Genomic DNA, 14,940 nt, shown 5'->3' on the forward strand with positions numbered 1-14,940 from the left:
AAATAAATTTCAATTAGCCATGCTTGAGACAAGACAATTATCTTTACATTCTCTTGCTAGAGAAACACTATAAAACTATTCCCACATGAAGTGACAAAGAGTAAGCAGCCAAAAAATTAGAAGAAAAAAGGGTATTATAAAGATGTATCCAACTTAAAAATAAAATTGTTATGTATCTTCCTATAAACTGTAGTGTTTTTAGATTTGTAATTTGTTGTACTTTTTCTTTTTTTAAATAAATAAGTTATAGAGCCTAAATACTAATGAACACTCCAATGTCAAGCCTTAGCAAAATTCTGTAACAGGTAATGTGGGTTTGCTAATAGCTTAACAAGAATAGAATAACTATTGCAAGTCATTCTGCAATAATTTCATTTTTAGTTTACCTAGTAATGCCAGCTTTATACATTAAGGTAACTATAAAAAGTATAAGAATATTAGCAAACAATACTGGATTTGGTCAAATCTCGCACAGTGTACACATGGATGAAATGACACCCATGGGGTTATGTGGTAGTTGTGGGATAATGTTGTATGGTTATTTTTTAATTGGTTGTATAATACAACTTGGTGTCATCCCAGTGAGGGTCTCCAGGAGTAGTGGGCCTCAGGCTCTTCAGTAACATGTAATTAATAAAATATTTGGCCACAGATAGGAATGGCTTTAGGTTGGGTGAAACCTGAAGCTTACACTACGGGGGTGGAGGGTCAAGGAGGCAGCAGGGAGAGAGCACAGACCACATTAAAAAACAAATACAAAATTACAGATACAAAGTTGAGTATGGATATTTACTTAAAATGAAAAAGTCACCAGAAATGACAAGTATTAAAAAGCTGACATGCAACAAGCATCACAAAATCCAGGAAAATAACATTCTAATTTAACTAATTCACTGCTTCATGTACCATTATGATAATTTTTTTTCTACAGTTTTTCGGCTTTATCCCCTTTGAAGGTAGGTTTATATTATTTGTGCCTGCATAAAATCCTCTTCAATTATTGGTTTATTGATTAATTAATAAAAATAACCAAACTCAACAAACTGGGATAACCGGGGTAGACTAGTCTAAGTGGAAAATATTAATTATAAGGTTCTTAAAATTGTATGAATTTCAAATGCTCTTCAACAAATAGTACAGTCTAAGGCAGAGCTCAAATTTAAATGTTTAATTTAAAGGCAAAGTAAATTTTTATAACAATTACATCATAATATGTCATAAGTATAAACTTATGTTTTATACTTAACGTATGTTTATTTAACGTAAAAAAATAGTGGGTGTAGAAACTAAGTTTACTGAGCCATTTACACTGATTAAAAAAAGAAAGTTTGGATTGAAATTACTTTTGAGTGCTTTCTGTAATAAAATTCTATTTTGTGATGGAAATATTACTGATATTAAAATGAGTTATGGTTTTTAATTAATAGAATTTTATTACATATTTTAGAGGGTCAATTATATATTCTAGAGATTAGAATTAGAACATAAAACTTATTTAATGCGTAATTTCAAAATATAGAATTTGATGGTAAGCCATTTATTAGCACATACTGATCTAACAGAGCTTCTTACAATAACCTGAAAGGAAATTAAGTTGACCCTGAACAATATGAGGGTGAGGGTTGCTGACCCCCACTGCAGTCATAACTTTTGACTCTCCAAAAACTTAACTGATAGACTACCATGGGCAGGAAGCCTTATCAGTAACAAAAAAGTCAACTCATACTTTGTATGTTATATGTATTGTATACTATACTCTTAACATAAAGTAAAAGAAAATGTTATTAAACTATAAGAAAGAGAAAATTTATTTACAGTATTTATTGAAAAAAGTCATCATCTAAATGGACCCACAAAGTTCAATCCCATGTTGTTGAAGGGTCAACTGTATTTTGACATTAGACTTTTACCCATAATAAATATCAACCATAAAAATTAACATCTGGTCACAGCACAGAATATCACAGAATCTTCACAGTAGACAGTGGTAAAGAGCCAAAACTTCATTAGCAGAATCTGTAACCTAAATATAACTTAAAATATTTGGGGAGCTGACAATTTACAAGAAAGCTATAGTGAAAACTTCTGCAAACTCTCCTCCAAGTGTGAAATTGATGTATGTGTACATTGTATAAAAAAAAAAAGGCTCATGCTCAGAGAAAGGCAACTAAATTTCTTCAGTGCCAACAGGGCCTCTTTGGTCTAGTGTTAATCAAAGATGAGCCAAAGGGCTTAAAACAGCAGGGACTCGATGCAGATTTCAAGGCTGCCACAAAACTGTGAGATGTAGGATTCCAGCTTATCCATTTTTCATTTTTTATGACTATTATTTTTAAATGACTGAAACAAAAAATATCTAAAACTGCAACACTGAGAGCACAATTTATTCTTGTTGGCCTTGCATCTCCCTTCAAACTTGACCTTGGCCTGCTGGTTGGAACTTGAGTTTCAGGATCTCTGAAGACATCTTTGTTGGTGACAGTTTTGTCCAAGGGGTTTTTTACAGGGTACCTTGTGGGCATGAGGTGACTGTAGTTACAAACTTTCACAAAAGGCTTGGTCTTTGACCATTTGGCAGCTGTCACTGGCGAGGAGAACAGTCAGTTCCAGCCACCAGAGCGTGGCTGTAGGGGAGGGCTGAGCTCACACCGTCGATGTTCTCCACGACTGCTTTGCATCTGAGGTAGCATCCAGCTGGACCAGCGCCACCATCCCAGGTTTCATCAACTCATGCATTTTGACAGCAGCCACTCAGGCCTAGAGTAGAAGAGCTCCAGCTTATCCCTTAAAGTTTATCTGCTCACCAGCCCCTGCTTTGATCCATCTGATCTTGGTGATAATTCCACCCTTTTTGTTTCATCTACTTCACACACTAGAATTGTTCGTTGTGTTTGTTCACTGAACTACTCAGTAGAACAAAATGTATACAAAGCATCAACCAGACAAGCGGTTTTCAACCCAACTTGTATGTCCAAAAAGCAAGGAAGATTTTTATGAAACATATGCCTAAACTCCATCGGAATCTCTAACCCTTGGTCCTAGCATCATAGCAATTGCCAGGTGATTCAATAATGTCCTCGGGATTGAGAACCCGGCAGTGGGATAACGAATGAGCCTGTCCAGGTGATGCAGGGATGGCAGAGCAGCAGGGAAATCATCAATTTATTTTGTTATACTATTTAGAATGTAGTCAAATTAGAAAGGGTGAAGGCTTAGGCGTCTACAGCCATACCACGCTGAACGCACCCGATCTCGTCTGATCTCGGAAGCTAAGCAGGGTCGGGCCTGGTTAGTACTTGGATGGGAGAAAGGGTGAAGGCTTGCCAATATATTTCAGTGACCTTCGGCGGTCTCAAATTCAAATCTAAGGGGCTGGAAATAAGTAAGTAAGTAAATAAATAAATAGGGAGTCCTCACTATAGCAAACAGGAAAGAGTTCGAGCTCCATCTAAAGGGGGTGGTTGTAACTTAGCTCTGGCCAATTATTAACACATAGAATGTGAGACAATGTTGCTGCGTGTTCTAATTTTTCCAGAAAAACCAGGTAGGGGTGTGTGTGTATAATCTCCTGACTTTTCAAAACATTTTATGAAGTTAGAAAGCAAAATAAGGATGCCTGCTAAGTAGACTGGGAACTTTTCTGTGCACAACCGAAGGCCCAACTCCAAGTGCCCGGGCTGTAGGGCCAAGAGGTACACCCGGTGGTGGCCGTAGGGTCCTGAGCTTCCTGTCCGAGTTCTCAGTTCTATACTAAGGATTAAAACCAATGAACTAGCCACTAAACATGAAACATGCAACAAAAGTAAACATTTCTCCACACTGTGATTTATCCCTTAAAAATATTATCTCACACTACCATTAAAAAAGAAAATGAGTACTTACTTAAAAACCACATTAAAGTCATTTTGAGAGATGTGAGATCATAAAATTCTGTTCTAAAAAGGGCCGCATCAGTGGAACACACATAACATTGAGGGGTGTCCATCCAGACTTGCCCCAGAATAGTAATGCTAATATAAAATAAGATGGCTACCTCTTTATATCTGCCTTAATGTTTGTTTTATACTGATGTGTATATTAGAGACACACAGAATATCAGTGGATTAGTTAGACATCAAGAGTGACAGTGAGTATTGCTTTAATGCTCTATTATTGTTACTTGGGCATCTCTAAGCCTTGCATATATTTATGTACTGTAAAACATGTTCAAATGATTTCTAGAAAAGCAATCTGACAATGCAAATCAGAGTTTCTAAAGCATGTACTTTTTGGTCCAGTGTTTATCCCTTTAACAATACACAACCTAGAGAAATACACAAGTAAGTACACAAGAGTTGCATGTGCAAGAATATTTGGCAAGGAGGTGCATGGCTCCTATATTCTACCACTTGAAATCCTGGGAGCCCCCTCCATACACTCAGACATCATCCAAACAAAAAGCAGGAGGTATTCAGAAATGGGAAACCAAAAAACTCTCAGAAAAAATTAGCACCAAGGTGACCATTTAAATCAGTTTTTCAAATTGTAGGTCACAATCCATTGGTTGGTCATAACATCAATCCAGGGGATTGCCACTGAATTTTTTTTTTAACTTAAAAGGGTAAAATAACATAGAGCAAGATAGAAAGCATTCAAATATATTAAAGATAGTAGAGGGAAGTGTTGTATTTCATAAATACATTGTTTCCATTTTCATGCATACCCACACTGGCATCTGTGTGCCGACTGTGATATAGGTTGGGTTTCTTACTATGGTTCACACACACACACACACAAAATTGATAAACATTAGTTAAAAATTTCTTTGGACTAATGTTAAACCAGAACACTATTTTTTTTTCCCATTGATAACAAGATGGGAGCTTATTTAGAAAACTCACTCAGTTATAATACATGTAAATATATGTCATTTGTAGCGCCATAAAGATTTCCAAAGGTATATATACCAAACAGTTAACAGCGAATACCTCCAGGAAATATGGAAAATGTTATAAAAAGGGGAGAACTTTCATTTTTATATTTTAATTATTTTATATACTATATATCCTTACATGCCCTTGTATTGCAATTTTTATTTTTTTAAACATTGTTTTTTATTTTTTATTTATTGACATTTTTGAGAGAGAAAAAGAGAGAAACATCAATTTGTTGTTCCGTGTATTTATGCTTTCATTGGTTGATTCTTGTATGTGCCCTAACGAGGTATCAAATCTGCAACTTGGGTGTATCAGGCTGATGATGTTCTAACCAACTGAACTACTTGGCCAGGGCTGCAGTTTTTAAAAATAAAGAACAGTAGGTGTGTAAGAAAACTCTGCTCATTGAGTATTCAGAAAATTGATATGAAATGTGGTGATGCCTTTCAGCCAGAAGTCAGTGGGAAATGAGAGAGAAGGGAACCATGTTTCAACCATGAAAAGTTGTTAAACTGACAGGAATGCGAGAGATAGAAGTCCATAAGTGGCTTATTTATGTCTCACCTAATTTATATTATAAAAGCATTTGAGGCAGCTAGGTGGTTAGGTAGACAGAAAACATGACAAAGAGAATCTGAGAAAAAAGTCTTAGAAGAAAACAACACTACAAAGCAGACTTAAAAAGTGGGAGAAGAGTGAGACCCGGGGTGAGAAATAGGAGTAGTAGAAAACCCAGTGCTCACAACAGATAAAACTGAGAAATGTCCATCTGTTGGCCAGCAGGCCCCAAACCATTAGAAAACTACGGAGTTAGTAAGAAGAGAGCTACTACCTAGATCTCCAAGGCATGGAGGGCTTCTTGTGACCCTATGATAAACTAGAAAGCCCAGCGGTCATACGAAATGACCGCTGTTCTAGATATTATAAATTGTAATCAAAATGATTTGTGCAAAGGTGTCTGCTAATTCAAACTGAATTACCCAGGGCAGGCGGCGAGGATGCCCCTTTGCTTACTGTCCCACGGGGTTTCCCCCTTCTACTTGCTTAATTGCTTAAAGTAGAGTGCAATGAAGAAAACCACTGGCGGTACATTTCTTAAGAGCCACCACTAGCTCAATAAATAAAGGTCATTTAAATAATAAAATGTTAATTCACCTGTCAAAGATCTCTTTGTACACAACATTTCTTGTGTAGATCTTTCCATCATTTTTAAGCTCGCCTTGCAGAGGACCATCAATTATTTTTAATTTTACGTCCGTTCTTTCACGAACTCTTGAACAGGCAACATAAAGTTGACTGTGTCCAAGTGCAGGCTCAGGTAAAAAAAATGCCAACACTCTTAAGCGTTTGGCCCTGAGACTTATTGATGGTCATAGCAAAGGCAAGTTTTATAGGAAATTGTCTACGTCTCAATTGAAATGGCAACCCTGTTTGAGATGGAGCCAAATCAATTCTTGGAATAACATGTATTTCACCTTTAGAGGAGCCAATCAAAGACTTAGCTATTATGACATTATTTTTCAATTGGAGAACCTCTAGTCTTGTACCATTGCAAAGACCCCTTCTGTCCTGGTCCAGGCAAGTCAATTTGTTTGTTTCCCATGGACCCAAAAGCAAACGAACTATTAATGGATCGAATGCTATCCATGTACTGTTTGCTATTTGGATGCTGATTAGCCAATAACTTATTCAAGAGTGGTGGATAATTCTCAATTAGTAGAACTACAATGTTTCCGTACTTGCAACATTGAGAAAATCCTTTCTTGCCATGGTCAAATCGATTAGTTTCTAACTTGAAGTTTAAGGACTGACAGTGTTCACATTTAATATTCATGTCACCAGAGGAATGCTCAAAAATTAAAGTTTCTCCATTTGAAACTGTTTTAATCCTTTTTGCGTTTCGGTCAGCATTACTCTGTCGTTTTTTTTGTTTTTTTTTTTGCATTTCTCTCCTGCCTTTGTTCAAGGGACTCATTTTGTCGAGACAGGCTTTTTTGTCTTGCATCTGAGGCAAGCCTTGTTTCTCTATGCTCATCAGTCTCATTTTGCCGAGAAAGACACATTTGCTCTGCGACTGAAGCAAGCCTTGTCTTTCTCTGCTCAGTGGTTTCTTTTTGTTGAGAAAGCCGTTTTTGTGCAGCTTTAGCTCCTTTTCTCTCCTCTTCAGTGCTGTATTTTCTAGGAGGCATTCTTAAAAGAAATTACATTAAGACGTAGTTTTTATGTAAAACAGATGATTGCTGATGCAAACAAATGTTCACCTTCCCCCTCACATGCTCAATTTGCATTCATCCTTAAATTGTTCAAAAGCAGATGATTGCCAATGCAAACAAATGTTCACCTTCCCCCTGACCTGCTCAATTTGCATTCAGCCATGGCAACTTCACCCCATTGGCTAGTACAGTTACGCAAGCAACCAATAAGCTATCGGCGACAAACAGACACTTAAGCCACATATAATAAAGAAGCCAGTTGCCAGGCTGCAGTATCCTCCTTCATCACAAGGCTCCACCTACTACCTGGACCAGGCATTCATGTTCACGGACCAGGCATCTAGGCAGGACTGGAGATGTCCAGAATTTGCTTCTCTGCCTTTCCCTTCTTTCTGAGTCTATGCTTGAACAGCTTCACTTCTGGCAGGCACATGCTTGAAGCATAAATGCTAATATCTTCAATTAGATCTCATCCAAGAAGCAGTGTAGGTCATGCTGGGTTGCACATACACTGTAATTGATTAGCTGTGCATTAGACTAGCTCTTACCTGATGATCTTGGCGTTGACACTAGGTGGCCTTGCTTTGCTGTTCCTCGCTGGTTCTATGGCCTCTCACATTTCCAGGGCATACTGATGGAAAAGTGGCCATACTGGGTATTTGGTACATGCTGGCTTGAAGGTGATGACAGAGGTTTCTCTTCATTGGTAATACTATAAATTTGAACAGCAATTATCTTATCTTTGTAAACCCAGATGAAGCCAAGATGTTCTAATGCAGCATTTTCAGAAGGAGCAGGTGTCTGTTTCCTGAATTCCAATGAAAATGTGCAAAACCTATCATTACCCATTTAAGGAAGCCAACCTTAAGGGAAGCTTTGGTAATTTTTTTCAAACTTAAAAAGTCCATTTAACGGCCCTGGCCGGTTGGCTCAGCGGTAGAGCGTCGGCCTAGCGTGCGGAGGACCCGGGTTCGATCCCCGGCCAGGGCACACAGGAGAAGCGCCCATTTGCTTCTCCACCCCTCCGCCGCGCTTTCCTCTCTGTCTCTCTCTTCCCCTCCCGCAGCCAGGGCTCCATTGGAGCAAGGATGGCCCGGGCGCTGGGGATGGCTCTGTGGCCTCTGCCTCAGGCGCTAGAGTGGCTCTGGTCGCAACATGGCGACGCCCAGGATGGGCAGAGCATCGCCCCCTGGTGGGCAGAGCGTCGCCCCTGGTGGGCGTGCCAGGTGGATCCCGGTCAGTCGGGCGCATGCGGGAGTCTGTCTGACTGTCTCTCCCCGTTTCCAGCTTCAGAAAAATGAAAAAAAAAAAAAAAAAAGTCCATTTAACAATTGCAAGAGGTGAACTGCTTACCAAACTAAACACCACAAATCCTCATCACATCACTTTATACAAGAACTTCCTTGTAAGCATACTAGTAGCAAACATATCTTTAGTCACATTTGAAATTTCAGTACTCAGCGGTGGTGCTGCACATAGCACAGGCTGAATAAACATTAAGTGAGTACATTAGTGGGTAAACTAAACAAGGTAGCCATGAGGGCTCATTTCATTGATGATTCCTATAATAATTACCACAGAAACTTTGAATCATAAAAGCAAAGGTTGATTCTATTCATGAAGTCTTGCACCTGTGAACATTAACTATCCTTTTTATCCTTTTTTTTTCTTTTTCCTGGCTTCCCTCCCTTCAGTCACTGAGAAACCTTCAAGATTCCTTGATCTCAGTTTTTATGACAACTAACATATATATATAAATTTCCCACCTGTAAATCATCAATATTCAGTCTGCCATTCAATATTGACAGCTTCACTCTGCTTAATCCCTCTTAAATCATATGGATGATCCCGATTTTCATGAGCAGAGAAATCTATTAATTATCTTTTCTTTTGCTCTTTGGCATTTTATTGCAAGTGAGAGAAAGGCAATCTATTCCTTTTATAAGTAAATAGCATGGACATAACACACCCATAACCAAGCCTAACTCTCTTTTTCTCTTTCCACCCACCTTTTCTTCTTCCCAACAGTTCAATTTAAGACCAATAACCCACATTAAAGTCAGACTCTTAATGGTAAATGCATTTTTATAGAGGCAAGGAAATATCTGTGAAAGAAATTTTATAGGAACAAATGATCAACTGAATTTTTAAAAAACAACTCCTACACATACTGCTGGATAAACTGCCAAAGGGTTCATTGTGTTTCTCACACTAGGACCAATTGCTAAGAACACTCAACAAAGGAGCTAAATATTTTACAGCATAGAAACTTAATTTTTAAAAACTTGATTGAGGTAATATAATAGCATTCAGATTAATGACAGTCATTCAGATTCTCTGCCCTGGTGTCATAGGACTCTATTTTTAATCTTTCCATTCAAAAGTTAATCATTCATCTGATTAGATAGAAATATATGTTTTCAAAGTCCTTCTTACTAAGCAAGAGACATACCATTAGCCTTATCAGCAGCACTTTTTTCCATTATGGGCTACAATGTACAGTCTTTACTATTTAAACTGGGGTTATTAGAGAGACCTTCTAGAGCAATTTACCAGCTGAAGTGAAACTACCATAGTATCTCCTTTGTGTTTGAAACAATGGTGGCAAATTCTCCATGGCTGATCCTTTTCTAACCACTCTCCAGGTTAACTAGTGGCAATATTAACAATGTTTAATCCAATGCCAGCCAGCTACAGATGCCTCATCTCTTCGTTTGATCAATACTACATAGTAGGTAATCAACAGTAATACTTATGTATGGAATACAGTCATACTGCTAAAGAAATAAGCTTCTCTTACAAACTAAGTTTAAAACTATGTAGCATAACAATCACATCAAAATTACAACTGAACTACAGAACAATCATCTTTCAGAACCGCTGAAATTTGTTTGAATGGAGATTCTACAACTAGAGAATTAAAGAAGAAGCCCCCTTGGGACTGGTAGAGGGGGCAGAGACTCTAAATGGGGCTGATTCCATATCCACATGTGGTGGATAAAAATCAGGAAAGGTATCTTAACTGCGGAGTTCCCCTCTGAGGAGCAAAGGGTCCTGGCTCCACACCAGATCTCCCAGCCCAGGGTTCTAGTGCCAAGAAAAAAGTCCCCATAACTTCTGGCTGTAAGAGCCAACAGGGGTTGAGGCTGATGGAGACAGAGGCTGCTCGAGTCCCAGGCAGTTCCTCTTAAAGGGCCTATGAATGGATTTACTTGAACTCACTCTCTCAGAGTTCCAGTACTGGGGTAGTACCTCGAAAGGCACCAGAGATGTACAGGGAGAAACTGAATTGTCTGGCATCAATGTGACACTGGGGGCAGCTTTCTCCCAAACAGAAGTGCTGCCATTGTTCCTTTGATGAGCCCTCCTCACCTCCCAGAGCCAGCAGGTCCCACACTATATCCGGGACTCCATCAACCTTGGCTCACACTGTCTTTCCTGACCTGGTGATTCCCTGAGACCCTGGCCCACGGAACTTTCAGGCTCACCCGAGTTGTTTCCAGTGGCTTTTTCATATGAATGGCCTGTCTTGGCTCATGCTTCAGGTTTTCCTTAAAAAATCTCTCAAAGAAGCAGCTTCTGGTCTTACCATGCCCAGTATCTCTTGCTAAGTGGCCACAGGTCCAGCACTAGCAGCAGCCAGCCTTGGTTCACAGATTGGCTTCACCTAGAAACCTCCAAGCCCAGCAAAAGTAGCAGCCATTTGCAGATGCTTTTGTAGCTCATGCCAGCTGGCCCCACACAGAACACAGGTAGTGGCTGACATTGGCTAGCACCTTCTAGGAGATCCTAAAGCCAGCATACCCAGTGGACAGCTTCAGACCCCATCGAAGCGCCACCATTTAACCACCTCCACAAGTGACACAAGGGGTGAACTCAGTGGACACCAGAGTCCTAATGAGGTAAGTCCTGCTCTGTGTGGTGGGCCCCTACACAGCTGACCTCCACAGTGGTTTGAGGTCTGTGATCAGTGGTCACTGCCAGTCCTTGCAGCTGATTGGCCTAAAGGTAAATCCCTCCCATTGACATGTAAACAGTAATCAAGGCTCAACTACAAGAAAAGGGGGTACACAGCCCATGTAAGGGACACACCTGGAGTCCCCAGCTTAGGTGATCAGGGAGGCTGTGCCACTGGACCTTATAGGACACCTACCACATGAGGTCACTCTGCCAAGCCTGGAAGATATGGTAGCTCTACTTAATACATAGAAACAAACAGGGAGACTGCCAAAAAGAGGAGACAAAGAAATGTGTCCACAATAAAAGAATAGAACAAAACTTCAGAAAAGGAACTAAACAAAATGAAGATAAGCAATCTACTAGATGCAGAGTTCAAAACATTGGTTATCAGAATGCTCAATGAACTTAGTGAGAACCTCAATAGCATAAGAAATGAAAGATACCTTAACTGAAATGAAGACTAATTTACAGAGAATCAACAGTAGAGTAGATGAAGCTAAGAATCAAATCAGTGATTTGGAATATAAGGTAGCAAGAAACACCCGACCAGAACAGCAAAAAGAAAAAAGAATCCAAAATAATGAGGATAGTATAAGAAGCCACTGGGACAACTTCAAACATAACAACAGTCTCATCATGGGGGTGCCAGAGGAGAAGAGAGAAGGCAAGAAATTAAAAACCTATTTGAAAAAAATAATGACAGAAAATTTCCCTAATCTGCTGGAGCAAATAGACATACAAGTCCAGGAAGCACAGAGAGTTCCAAACAAGATGAACCCAAAAAGGCCCAAACCAAGACACATCATAATTAAAATGCAAAAGGTTAAAGACAAGAGAGAATTTTAAAGGCATCAAGAGAAAAGCAGTTAGTTACTTACTTACTTATGGGAGCTCCCATAAAACTGACAGCTGATTTTTCAACAGAAACTTTGCAGGACAGAAGGGATTGGCAAGAAATATTCAAAGTGATAAAAGCAAGGATCTACAATCAAGATTACTCTACCTAGCAAAGCTATCGTTGAGAATCAAAGGACATATAAAGATCTTCCCAGACAAGAAAGAGCTAAAGAATTTCATCATATTATATGAAATGTTAAAGGGTCTTCTTTAAGAAGAAGAAGAGAAAAAATAAAAAATCTGAAAAATGACAAAAAATAGCAATAAATACACATCTCTCAAAAATTGATTCTAAAAAGCAAAATAAACAAACAAGCAGAACAGAAACAGACTTATAGATACAGAGAACATTTGACAGTTGCCAAAGGGGAGGGAGTTGGGGACATGTATAAAAAAGGTGAAGGGATTAAGAAGCATAAATTGGTTGTTGCAGAATAATCATGGGAATGAAAAGTATAGTATAGGGAATATAGTCAATAATATTCTAATAACTATGTATGGTGTCAGATGGGTACAAGATGTCACAATGATTAAATAATGTCAAATCACTGGGGTATATATCTGAAACTAATATAATAATGCATGTCAATTGTAAATGAAAATAAAAGTGATTAAAAAAAATTTTAAACTACATAGCATATAATCAGGTATTGAACAAAATAAGCCTGCTCTCTGATGTGGTGGACATGACCTTAGCCAGCATGCATGCTGGTTTAATATCTGAAGAATCACAGTAAAGAGGAAAGAAAATCTATGCCCATGGGTAGACGTAGTTAGATACTAGAGTGATAAGTGAATCTCAGGGGGTGTTGTTAAGGTAAATGGGGAAGCTATGGAAATTGAGTAAGAAAACATCTTCCTTCCTGATATTACTCTGTGCATAATTCAAAGAAATTGGGCTTTGCTACCTCCCTGGCAAGGGTTAGGTTTTCCACTGAGAGAGCAAACAAGCTACCATTTTGAGTAAGTGTGAACATCATACCATGTCCCATAGTCAGAGAAAGAAAGGAAGAAAGAAGGAAGGAAGGAAGGAAGGAAAGAAGGAAGGAAGGAAGGAAGGAAGGAAGGAAGGAAGGAAGGAGGGAAGGAAGGAAGGAAGGATAGAGGGAAGGATGGATGGAAGGAAGGAAAGAAAGAAAGAAAGAAGAGAGAGAGAAAGAGAAAAAGAAAGAAAGAAAAAAATGAAAGAAGAAAGAGAAAGGAAGAAAGAAAAAAAAGAAAGAAAGAAGAGAGAGAAAGAGAAAGAAAAGAAAGAAAGAAAAGGAAAGGAAAGGAAGGAAGGAAGGAAGGAAGGATGGAAGGAAGGAAGGAAGGGAGAGAAAGAGAAAAAGAAAGAAAGAAAGAGAAAGGAAAGAAAGAAGGAAGGAAGGAAATAAGAGAAAGAGAAAAAGAAAAAGAAAGAAAGAAAGAGAAAGAAAAAAAGAAAGAAAGAAAGAGAAAAGGAAAGGAAAGAAGGAAGGAAGGAAGGAAGGAAGGAAGGAAGGAAGGAAATAAGAGAAAGAGAAAAAGAAAGAAAGAATGAGAAAGAAAAGAAAGAAAGAAAGAAAGAAAGAAAGAAAGAAAGAAAGAAAGAAAGGGAAAGAAAAGGAAAGGAAGGAAGGAAGGAAGGAAGGAAGGAAGGAAGGAAGGAAGGAAGGAAGGAAGGAAGGAAGGAAGGAAGGAAGGAGAAAGAAAGGAAGAAAGAAAGAAAGAAAGAAAGAAAGAAAGAAAGAAAGAAAGGAAGAAAGAAAGAAAGAAAGAAAGAAAGAAAGAAAGAAAGAAAGAAAGAAAGAAAGAAAGAAAGAAAGAAAGAAAGAAAGAAAGGCAAGGTACTTTGCACATGTGGTAAACAAACAAAAACAGGGATACTATGTCTAGCTCTAGTCCCTCAAATAGAAGAAACTTTCCCTTTCCAGTAAGTTCCTATTCCCTTCACAAAAACAGCTTTTTCTCTCTGATGCTTTTGCAACGAATACAGTATGACAATCAAGTGAGGAAAATGCTCTTTCTCTTTCTACCATATTCAGACTAACTATAACCTTAATAACTTTGAGAGTATTATGCCATAATTAGCCATGTATCCTTTGGGGAGAAATCCTTCTGAAAACTAGTCTTCCTTTACAAGTAAACTACCTTTCTTTCCTTAAAACATTTGTCCCTGAATCTTCAATGTTCTTATCACACCTCTAAAGCCCTGAAACACATAAAGATTAAAAAACTAAACAAAAAAACACTTGGTAAACAAACATGGCATCCTTCAGGATTCTCTAACAGCATGTTCAGAAAAGATGATTTGCTTTAAACTGGCACAGGCGGAGACAGTTCCAAGCTAAGAGGACTCAGTGGAATGCAGGGCCAAGAGTTACTCAATTAAAAGCATCTCTTTAGAAAAGAACATGTTGAAAGATAGTCTCAAACTGTTTCTTCCCAGGAAGTTGAAGCAAATGAAGAGGAATTTGGCACTGTTGGAATTTCCCTGAACCTTTATTTTTTTACGTACCATTCTAACATACGCGAGAAAATCCATCTCTGGAAGGAAGTAAGGCCCTTCCAAGAACTGCATCTAAAGAAGCCTGTGGTACAGGAGTTAGGCCAAACTTGGAACTTCAAGAATTCATTTTCAAGTCCAAAACACTTGAGATCAACCAGGACAAAGTATTATTTTACTTAATAAAGTCACTAGATTAATTTTTCTTCCTTTCTGGGAGGAAAAATTGCTTATTCAGCCCAGATACTAAGAACTTCCAGAGAATAAGAAATCCTTTCAGGGCCTGGGGATCAAGATGGCATCTTTCTCCTGAGGCGTGGTTATACACTTTTATTGTATGGCAGGCAGGTAAGCCATCCAACAGATGAATCAGGGTCAAGGAAATAAATTCAATATGCACTTAATAATGAAGATCAGGTGTTTCCTCTTATTATATTTTTAAAATGAACCTTGTTATCAAACTATTTAAAAGTTAACATAGAACAGA

General features: G+C 38.4%; 1 pseudogene; it reads right to left on the bottom strand.

The window, feature by feature from the left end:
• Nucleotides 1–2,310: 2,310 nt before the first annotated feature.
• On the bottom strand, nt 2,311–2,736 carry LOC136335425 (large ribosomal subunit protein eL27-like; annotated as a pseudogene).
• Between the last annotated feature and the right edge of the window lie 12,204 nt (nt 2,737–14,940).

This window comes from Saccopteryx bilineata, chromosome 4 (genome assembly GCF_036850765.1).
Source record: "Saccopteryx bilineata isolate mSacBil1 chromosome 4, mSacBil1_pri_phased_curated, whole genome shotgun sequence".
NCBI lineage: Eukaryota > Metazoa > Chordata > Mammalia > Chiroptera > Emballonuridae > Saccopteryx > Saccopteryx bilineata.